The sequence below is a fragment of the Lycorma delicatula genome, chromosome 5 (genome assembly GCF_047948215.1).
Source record: "Lycorma delicatula isolate Av1 chromosome 5, ASM4794821v1, whole genome shotgun sequence".
Classification (NCBI taxonomy): domain Eukaryota; kingdom Metazoa; phylum Arthropoda; class Insecta; order Hemiptera; family Fulgoridae; genus Lycorma; species Lycorma delicatula.
Genome location: NC_134459.1, coordinates 40,617,480 through 40,627,895, shown reverse-complemented (window position 1 = coordinate 40,627,895; position 10,416 = coordinate 40,617,480). Strand labels below are relative to the sequence as shown.

The 10,416-nt window shown below is 30.7% G+C and overlaps 2 pseudogenes; both read right to left on the bottom strand.

Annotated features, from left to right (window-relative positions):
* Window positions 1-613: 613 nt before the first annotated feature.
* On the bottom strand, window positions 614-1,630 carry LOC142325668 (cytochrome c oxidase subunit 3-like; annotated as a pseudogene).
* Window positions 1,631-2,332: 702 nt separating this feature from the next.
* LOC142324871 (cytochrome c oxidase subunit 2-like) lies at window positions 2,333-3,074 on the bottom strand (annotated as a pseudogene).
* Between the last annotated feature and the right edge of the window lie 7,342 nt (window positions 3,075-10,416).

Below are 10,416 nucleotides of genomic sequence, written 5' to 3'. Positions count from 1 at the left end.
TATTCTTTTAACTGGATATAATCAATTTTTTCATTAACAGTGAATAGCTTCTATTTAGCTTCAGTTAAATTGAGTATGAGGATTATCCTTAAATTTAAGTCGAAATTAATTGTAATTTTACTTCTTTACTCTGTTAAGAGAAATTGATTATTCAATAATTTTTATTTGCAAAGTAAATGTTATATTTAACTATTCTCCTTAATTTCTTCATTCTAGTATTCCTATTTTCCATTCATGTATAAGTCCTAAGATTAGAATTAGGATTGTAATTGTTGATGAAATTAGTCATTCTTCTATAATTATTATTTTTGTTGAGAATATTGGTATAATTATTGAAATTTCAATGTCAAAGATTAGGAAGATTGTTGCAATTAGAAAGAAGTGAGTAGAAAATGATTTTCGTGTGGATGATATTTTTGAGAATCCGCATTCAAATGGTGAATTTTTTTCTCGTCTTATTTTATTCTTTTTAGAAATTATTATTGTAAATATTATTATTATGGTAATGATTAATCTTAGTGAAATTATTGTTATTGTAATTTTAATTATCTTTTTAATTTTATTTAATCTATTAGTTGGAGGCTAATTATACTTTTTGTACTAAAAAGATTACTATTTTCCTCATCAGTAAATTGAAAGGTATAGGAATAATCAGATTACGTCTACGAAATGTCAGTATCAGATTGCTGATTCTAGGCCTAGGTGATGACTGGCTGAAAAATGTATTTTTATACATCGTACTATTGATACTATGATGAAGGTTGTTCCTACGATTACGTGGATTCCGTGGAATCCTGTAGTTAGGAAGAATGATGATCCATAAATTGAATCTGCTATTGTGAATGTTGATTGTTGATATTCTCATTTTTGTAAAAATGTAAAGTATAATCCTAAAATGATAGTCAGTATTAATGATTTATTTGATATTGATAATTTATTTAATAGGATTCTGTGATGTGCTCATGTTACTGTAATTCCTGATGAGATTAAAATAATTGTATTTAATAGTGGAACTTCTATAGGGTTAAATGGTTTAATAGATTTTGGTGGTCAATTTATTCCGATTTCAATTGATGGTGATAGTCTTGAGTGAAAAAATATTCAGAAGAATGATGCAAAGAATATTATTTCTGAGATAATGAATATAATTATTCCTATTTTTATTAGTGATTTTACTTTGTTTGTATGGTTTCCTTGAAATGTTGCTTCTCGTGTAATGTCTCGTCATCATAATATTATTGTTATTGTTGATAAGGTTAATCCTAATATTATTAATCTGTATTCTTTTGTCTGAGTTCATTTTACAGTTCCTGTTAATAATGTTATTACGTTTATGGATAGTATGATTGGTCAAGGTCTTTTTGTTACTATGTGAAATGGGTGATTTTTTTTCATAAGGTACTTCTCTAGAATAAAGAGTTACAAGTGTTGCAAATACATATGCTTGAATTATTGAAATTGCTGTTTCAAATGCTGTTAATGTTATTTGAATTGGTATAATGAATACTAATATTTTAATAGATGATGTATTTCCTAATAGAGTTATTAATAGGTGTCCTGCAATTATATTGGCAGTTAATCGTACTGCTAGTGAGATTGGTCGAATTAAATTCCCTGTAGTTTCAATCATAATTATTATTGGTGAAATAGCTGAGGGTGTTCCCTTTGGGAGTATATGTTTAAATATTTCATTTGTGAAGTTTTTTCATCTGTAAATTGTAATTATGATTCATCTTGGTAATGCAATTGATATAGATACTACTAAGTGACTTGTTGATGTAAATACATAAGGGATTAATCCTATTATATTTCTGATTATGATAAATATAAAGATTGATATTACTATGATTAAAATTTCTTTTTGATGAGTTATTAATTTAAATTCATTTATTAATTTTTTTTCTATTATTTCTATTATTATATTTATTCGAGATTTTTTTGTTCAGTATCATTTTGGTAAAATTACTGTTGTTATTATTATAATAATTCAATTTCTTTGTAAAAGTTTAGTTATTGGATCAAATGTTGAAAATAGTCTGGTTATCATTTTCAGTTAATATTTAATTTTCTTTTTTTTTGTTATTTTTTTTATTTTTTATTTAGGTTAGTTATAAAGAATAATTTTGTTATATTTATTATGATTGTGGCTGTTGTTATTATTAATATGATGTTTCATATAATTGGTGATATTTGAGGAATCAAGATGCACATAGAATGTATTTTTTATTTGACAGTTAAATGTTTTTTTTAAACTAGCTTCTTTCATTAAGAGTATTCGATGTTTACTATATTTTGGTTTAAGAGACCATTACTTTCTTTCAGTCACTTAATGTTTATTAATTTTATGTTTTTATTCATTTAATGAATGATTTTATGTTAATTCTTTCTATGGTGATTGGTATAAATCTGTGATTTATTCCGCAGATTTCTGAGCATTGTCCAAAGAATACTCCTGGATTTTTAGTTATTAGTCTGATTTGATTAAGTCGTCCTGGGATTGCATCTATTTTTACTCCTATTGATGGGATTGTTCAAGAGTGGATTACGTCAGAAGATGAAACAATTATTCGAATTTGTGTTGAGAATGGGATAACTATTCGGTTGTCTACTTCAATTAATCGAAATGAAGGTAATTCTGTTTGTGGTTTTATGTATGATTCAAATTCTATTTTTTTAGAGTCTGAATATTCATATGATCAATATCATTGATGTCCAATTGTTTTAATAGTAATTGATGGTTTAATTACTTCTTCTATTAGGTATAAGGTTTTAATTGATGGGATGGCGATAAAGATTAAGATAATTGCTGGTATTGTTGTTCAAATTGTTTCTATTAATTGATTTTCTGTTAATATATTATTTGATAATTTATTTTTTGTTATTGTTGCTATTATGATTGTTACTGTGACTGTAATGGATAATAGAATTATTATGGTATGATCATGGAAATTTAATAGTTGTTCTATAATTGGTCTGGCTCTATTAATTATGTTAAATTTTATTAATGATGATATTTCTAAGGAAATTTTTTTAAATTTATTAATGAATTTTAAGTTCATGGCAATTTTCTGCCACTCTTAGAATGGCTTAGTTACTAGTGGTAATTCATTAAAAGAGCGTTTAGTCCTTTTCCCTTCAATTCTTCGAGGATAACATGCCACGAGACACTATTGAACACATTTCGGATGTCCAAAAGGATCACCAATGATATCCTCCTTATCCTCCAGGATCCCGCAGCACAGTCATTTGACCAGTTGACAACATGTCTGATCGCGTCCACCATCGATTTACCTTTGGTAAACCCATATTGATTCGGGGAGAGATCCCCCGCTGCTGTCAACTCATTTTTGAGACGCTCAGCTACCAGGCATTCATACAGTTTGCCTACTGTATTGAGTAAGCAGATCGGCCTGAATTTAGTCTCCCCCTCTTTCAGGAGTACAAGTCTCGCCTCTTTCGAGCAGGGTGGGAAGTCCCTCCCTCCAGAATATTGTTGAATGTATCCAACAACATCCATGGTTGCCTGGCAACCAGACATTTCGTTACCGCCACAGGTATCCCATCCGGTCCTGGGGTCTTCTTCGATGTTAGACGCCGCCCATTGTAGTTCGTCAAGTGAGAATCTCGGCGTATGGCTTCTTTCCGTCTCCACCCAGTCCCTTTCCAATATTGTAAACAACGACAGAATTGCCCTTGTCGTCTGTGCTCTAGAGAACCTGGGAAGACGTTTACCAAATCTATTCAGTACTGTCTGGCGTGCCTCCTTCATTACTATCTTGATCATCCCTGGATCCATTTTGACTAGTTTCGGCGTGACGTCTGTACGTAAGTATCTCACATAACTCAAAAACGATTAGCTGTAGAATGTTGAAATTTTGGATTTAGGACTGTTGTAACATCTAGTTGTGCAACTCCCATTTTGATTGCATTTGACTGGACAAAAAGTGTCCAAAAAAGCTCAAAATACCAAAAGATTTGAATTTTGTACTTTTTCTTAACTTCAGTAATAAGCCCTCACGAGAGCTTTTCAACAATAAAGGGTACTTATTTTCACTGGATCCAGAGTTATAGCTAAACGAAATTTTAATCGATGAAATCTGGATCTTATAACAGGAAGGCACACCAATTCGAATCAGACTTCATCTCTTTTTTTTTTATTTAAATATACTGATTTATTAATAATTATTAACCTCTGATTGTAAAATTTTTTTCGATAAATAATAATTCAATAATAGAAATACGAAAAATTTATGAAAAAAATCAAAAGTTATTAAGGAAATAAAATTTTATGTAGTTCTCATTTAAAAAAAATTATATATGTAATTTAATAGGCGTACAAGGAAGTCATGCAGTGACCACTTCAGATTTTTTTATAAGTTATTTCTGTGCTGGAAAACTATTGATCTTAGTTACAACGACAAAATTAACAAACTACTTAGTATTTATTTCACCATTTTATTTAAAAGTCTAGTAAGAAAACCTTGTTTTTAGTAGGCCTTAAAAAGATAATTTAACATCTATTAATGCGTAAATTCAACAGTTAATAAGCTATATTTAAAAACAATTGAATAAAATCCATATTTTAAAAAATAATAAAAAGACAAAAAAATATTGAATCTTATGGTTATTTTATCATGGTATTCTTTTGAAGATGCATATTTATATTGTGGGGTACCGCTGGTTATTTTTTTCTGAAATAAGTGTGTGTTTTTAACGTTTTTATCAATTAAACATTGAATTAATGCATAAATAAACATGCATACACGCCTACATGTACGTAAATAATTAATGCTTATAACGTGGTTGGACATATTAGCAAGTTTTGTGGTATTATAATATAAAGACTTAAAGAACAGTATATTAGTTAATAAGGTGAACTGAAAGACAATTGCAAAACGGTTATGATACAATAGCAACCATAAAAGAAGATATATTCTTGGATTACAATCAGGATAGAAAAAATGAAACTAAAATAGTATTTTATTTTATTTTAACCTATTTATGTCTTCTTTTTCCTGTTTAGCCTCCGATAATTACCGTTCAGAAAAGAGTGTAGTCTTGTACAGTCTCAGTTCGACCATTACTGAGATGTGTAGTTAATTGAAACCACCAAAGAAGGGTTGGTCTGGTGAACTCGTCATCACAAATCAGCTGATTTCGAAGTTGAGAGTTCTAAGTTTCAAATTTTAGTAAAGGCAATTACTTTTCTACGGATTTGAGTACTAGATGGTGGATACTGGTGTTCTTTGGTGGTTGGGTTTCAATTAACCACACATCTCAGGAATGATCGAACTGAGACTGTGCAAGACTACACATCATTTACATTCATACATATCATCCTCTGAAGTAATACCGAACGGTAATTCCTGGAGGCTAAATAGGAAAAATAAAGAAAAGAGGCCGCGGCCTCTTCACAGGGGCGCCGGGAAATATTCTAAAAGCTTCATAATTGATTGAACCAATACGTTTATAATTATTGATTTAATATTATTAAAGTAAAAAAATAATGCTACACAAGTTTTATTCATTTTTATCTCTTACTTACGAGTAGTCATACTTTTACTTAGGATAGGGCGCCATGAAAAAATTTTAATTGTAAAAGGGCGCCACGACTTGGAAAAGTTTGGGAACAGGTGTTATGTTTAACTAAAAAAAATAAATATTTTGAAATTACTATTAAAAAAATTGAAAATGCAGTTGAGATAGGTAAATGTGATTCAAAAGGAATGAATGAATAGTCCGGATGCTCAAATGCTAGATTATCATTTACGGGTGAAGACCCATATTACAGTTTTATCGGCAGTTCTATTTGCCGGAAATGTAAAATAACATTTTCAACTGGAAGTACAATAATCGTTTATCAGTTAAAACTTCCTAACCCACCGGGTTGGTCTAGTGGTGAACGCGTCTTCCCAACTCAGCTGATTAGGAAGCCGAGTTCCAGCGTTCAAGTCCTAGAATAAAGCCAGTTATTTTTACATGGATTTGAATACTAGATCGTCGATACCGGTGTTCTTTGGTGGTTGGATTTCAATTAACCACACATCTCAGGAATGGTCGAACTGAGAATGTACAAGACTACACTTCATTTACATTCATACATACCATCCTCTGAAGTAATACCTGAACGGTAGTTACCGGAGGCTAAACAGGAAAAAAGAAAAGAGAGTTAAAACTTCCTAATTTTCCGTACGCATACAAATTATACACAAGCATATCTTCGTCTCTCTCTTAAACATGTGATATTAATACCTTCATAAAAAATAAACGGAATGAAACAAATAAATTGTACTGTACGTGCCAAGGAAACATGTTTAAGTTATACAACTTATTACTGATATCAACACCGGATAGAAAGTATAATATTCAATAACGATCACCTTGTAGAAATTTTACATAGCGGGACTGGTTGGTGTTGTGTTACAAATGATTACAGTTTTTTTATTAAATTAATCACTAACCAAATATAGATAAAGAAACATTATAAAGACTCGAGTGTTGTCATAATGCATTTAATATTTTAACGACATCAACATATGTAACGTATTTATACACGTAACAACCGCTAGGTACTTAGATGGTTAAGGCGTACAAAAAAAAAAACAAAACAAAATTATCTCTACTACTAACTACTAAACATGCGTGCGTTTGTGTAACAACAAACGCATACGTTTCGACTTCAGTAGATTCTTTCTTTTTTATCATGAGTGCATATCGGTATGCAGCAGATTAACTCTGTTCCAAGGACGAATTCCAAGCGGAATCTCTCTTCGCATTTCACGGTTTGTAATAAGAGGCACCTGTATTTTATTTATTCATTATTATTACTTTTTTTATTAATATGTCTAAAGAATACTTAGATCATCAATCCCGTCTTGAAGGTTAAAATTATTTTTTTATCTACCTAAAACTATCTTTTGTTAAAATATTATCTAATAGTAAAGATTTTTCATTGTTCAAGGGCATCTATTGAACATTTTTTAACAAACCTCTTCGCTTATAATAAAGCATGTTATTAATTTATACACAAGTTTCCACAAAAATCGAATTATACAGTATACAAAAAAAAAAGTTAACAAAATCACAAGATACATAATTCACGATTGTTATTTGCTTTTTATATAAAGTTTTTATCTGTAGTCATTACCCAGTAATAGGTGTTGACAGTAGTATTTAAATTACTAACCCTTCATTGTTAAACTTCGATAATTAATTTTTTTCTTTTCTTAGGCAAAAACCGCTTTCGTGTTTATTATTGTTCATCGCCCGTGTTATTATTATTCTTTCGTGCAGTGATAATTAATAATAAAATTAAAACCAAAATAATGAAAGTAAAGTAACCATTAGGAAAAATATGTAACAAAAAAAAAAATAAAAAACAAAATTTATAGCTATTGTCACTAAACCTGATCAAGTATAATGATCCTTCTTAGAAGTAACAATACCTGGTCTAGCACATTCTTGCCATCTCCTAGGATGTGACGAATGTCCAGTAATTTACATTTGTGACTTAAGGCCGCATAGTCCAAAAGGATGTGGCAAACGCACAAATCAAGTGGCAGTTGCATCGTATGCACAATGGTGCGTTTTCTTATGATATCATGTATCTGTTACCACTTTCTCTCGGACTATTCTACATGAAGAGCCCTATGGTAACACTGTTTCTTTGATGTTGTAGTTAATTATCTACTAAAGTAATCCAGTCATCTTACCACCTTCTTCAAACAGTATGTTTAATGGAATTAATAAAAATCTGTAGTAATAACATCAGTGGTGAAAGATGGTTGGCTACACGCATCTTTAGCAGCAGAATCTACACGTTCGTTACCCAGGATTCCCACATGGCTAGGAATTCACTTGCGTGTTGTGATGATTCAACTCGGCGATTTATTATAAACTTCAGTATAGATACGATGTCTAGAATATAAATCTTCTAAAGCTTGAGGTGGACTACATGAATCACTACAGATAAGGATGTGATGATATTTTGATGTATGATATTCAAAGCCCAACTGATGGTGTACAGTTCAGCATTATTGAGATTTATAATACCACATAGATCAAACACATAGGTTGTCATTTACAACTACAGTACATCCAACAGTATCATTCTGCTTCGACCCATCTGTGTATACGACTGCATCTGGGTTTGTCTTGAATAGAAAATGGTAAAATGTTTGCTGAAGATGAAGGAGTTAATTTTTAATTATATATGGTGAGGTCATAATTAAAATTTATGTGGTCGAGTCTCCACGGAGCAGGGATAGGTTGGGAAAATAGGTGTTTCAAAATTTAAAAGGAATTAAATGCTGGGTACTGACACCCATTGAGGCTGTATTATGTGCATGGTTCTCATATCATTGGAAATGAAGGCTTGTGAGGACTACTTTTAAGAGCTGAGCGATTTGATTTTCCTTTAAGATGAGCAGAGTAAGATGCTAGCAGCTGGTCCAGTCAATCCCAAAGTGATGGCTCTCTGCAATTAATAAGTATGCTTGCAACAGGGCTTGATCTAAATGCACCAGCGGCAAGACGAAGAAAAGAGTGGTGTACAGCTTCCAGCATCTTAACTATGGTACGATGGGTTGAAGAGTGGGCACAGAATAATAAAAATGCAACATCATGCGTTCATACATGAACGGTCGGCTCCCCATTTGGTGTTTCTAAGGATAAATTAATTGGAATAATTATTTGTATACTACAAATATACTTGCTTTACACTCCTGAATTTCTAAAATGGTATTTCCATTGCTGCAAAGCAATCATGTTAAAAAATGATGCATTTTATTATCTTACTTATAATAAAAAATTGTTACTATTTATTAAAATCCAAGATTTATACAGTTATTTTAAAACAGATCATTTGGAGGTTTCAGAAAGCTTAAAAGGAAAAAAGGGATTGGATTTTACAAAAATCTGGAATGGATATTCATTCAAACTGGTTAAAAATGTAATTACAGATTTTTAAAATCCAATAAAATATAAATAATTTACAGCATTAAGAAATAGAAGAGGAAAAGTGAGATGCAGTAAACATTACAGTTAAAAAAAAAAAAAACATTTTGTTTGGGAATAAGGTTGCAGACTAAATTATTGAAATTGTTATTAAAACGTTGGCAAATAGTTATGCCTCTCTGAGACTGTGGGCTTGCCCTCGGGAGTATCATCTACCCCATCTCATAGACTAATTGTAACTAAAATTCAGTGGTATCACACACTCAGAAGTCATCGTATAACAGTTCAAAAAAATCTGTTAACCCAGTCTGACATCAAGCAGGTAACTGATGAAAAAGTAAAAAAAAATTAGACTTATCTTGTTTCCCTGTATGGATAGAATTACTCAAATACATAAAAAGATTTGACTATTAATGTAGTTGAATCACATAATTAGTACAAGAATGTAACTTTTAGCACAGACATTCCAAAAAAAGGGTTTTTTGCCCCCAACTCTAGTGTTTGAATAACACAAAACACTATTAGAAAGTTCCTTCCTATATATAGGAATTAAATTTTGCAAAAGAATTTACTACAACTTTGAAAAAATTTTCAGATACGGGCCCACAATGTTCATTGACAATTGTGACCAAAATTAACTAGCATCAATGCTCCCATACACATAAATTGTGGTGCCAAATTGGTCCAACCAGTTTAGAGATATCAAGGAAATGACAATCCAATATATTTATTTATACATCCTTCCAGAATTTTTTAACACTAAAATTTTGTTCTGACAGTAAAAATCCTGACGTGCAAAATTTGATGAAAGCATACTTTCCCTTACACCGTATATTATATATACTGTATACATTATAAGTACACAGTCAGTAAAGTAAAAATATAATTTCCAGTTTCAAGAGCCATATTTATTTATCTTTAATGACTCCAAATACCCGTACACAAATTTTATTGTTATAATTTACATGTCTTTCAAAAGAAATTTATTAGTTTCCTGGCATCATAGCTCTAGATCAATGCTGCAATTAGTAAAGTATGGTATTCAGTCAAAAATGAGGTATAGATTTCTTCCATTTCTCATCATTTCATGGTCCCCCCCCAAAAAAAGGTAATGTTCATATGTACATTACTGTGTTTGAAGCTTAATAATTTTTGACTGGATAAACAGATTTTGATGAAATTTTGTATAGAGATTTATGTATATGTGGCAATTTCTTGGGGTCAACATCTTCAGGGTATATAGATTTTTGCAATCACTTTTCTCAAAATTTTGTAAACACGACCCAACTTTATTATTAAGCTTAATACATGCTTACGTTACAGTTAGAAAAAAATCTCATCCCAAAATTCCTCCTTTTTGGATTTATTTAAACTTAATAGTATCAAAAGTTTATTTTATTATTAATAATATACTAAAATTCCATAATTCACCCTCACTCGCAAAAAAGAGATCCTAGGTAA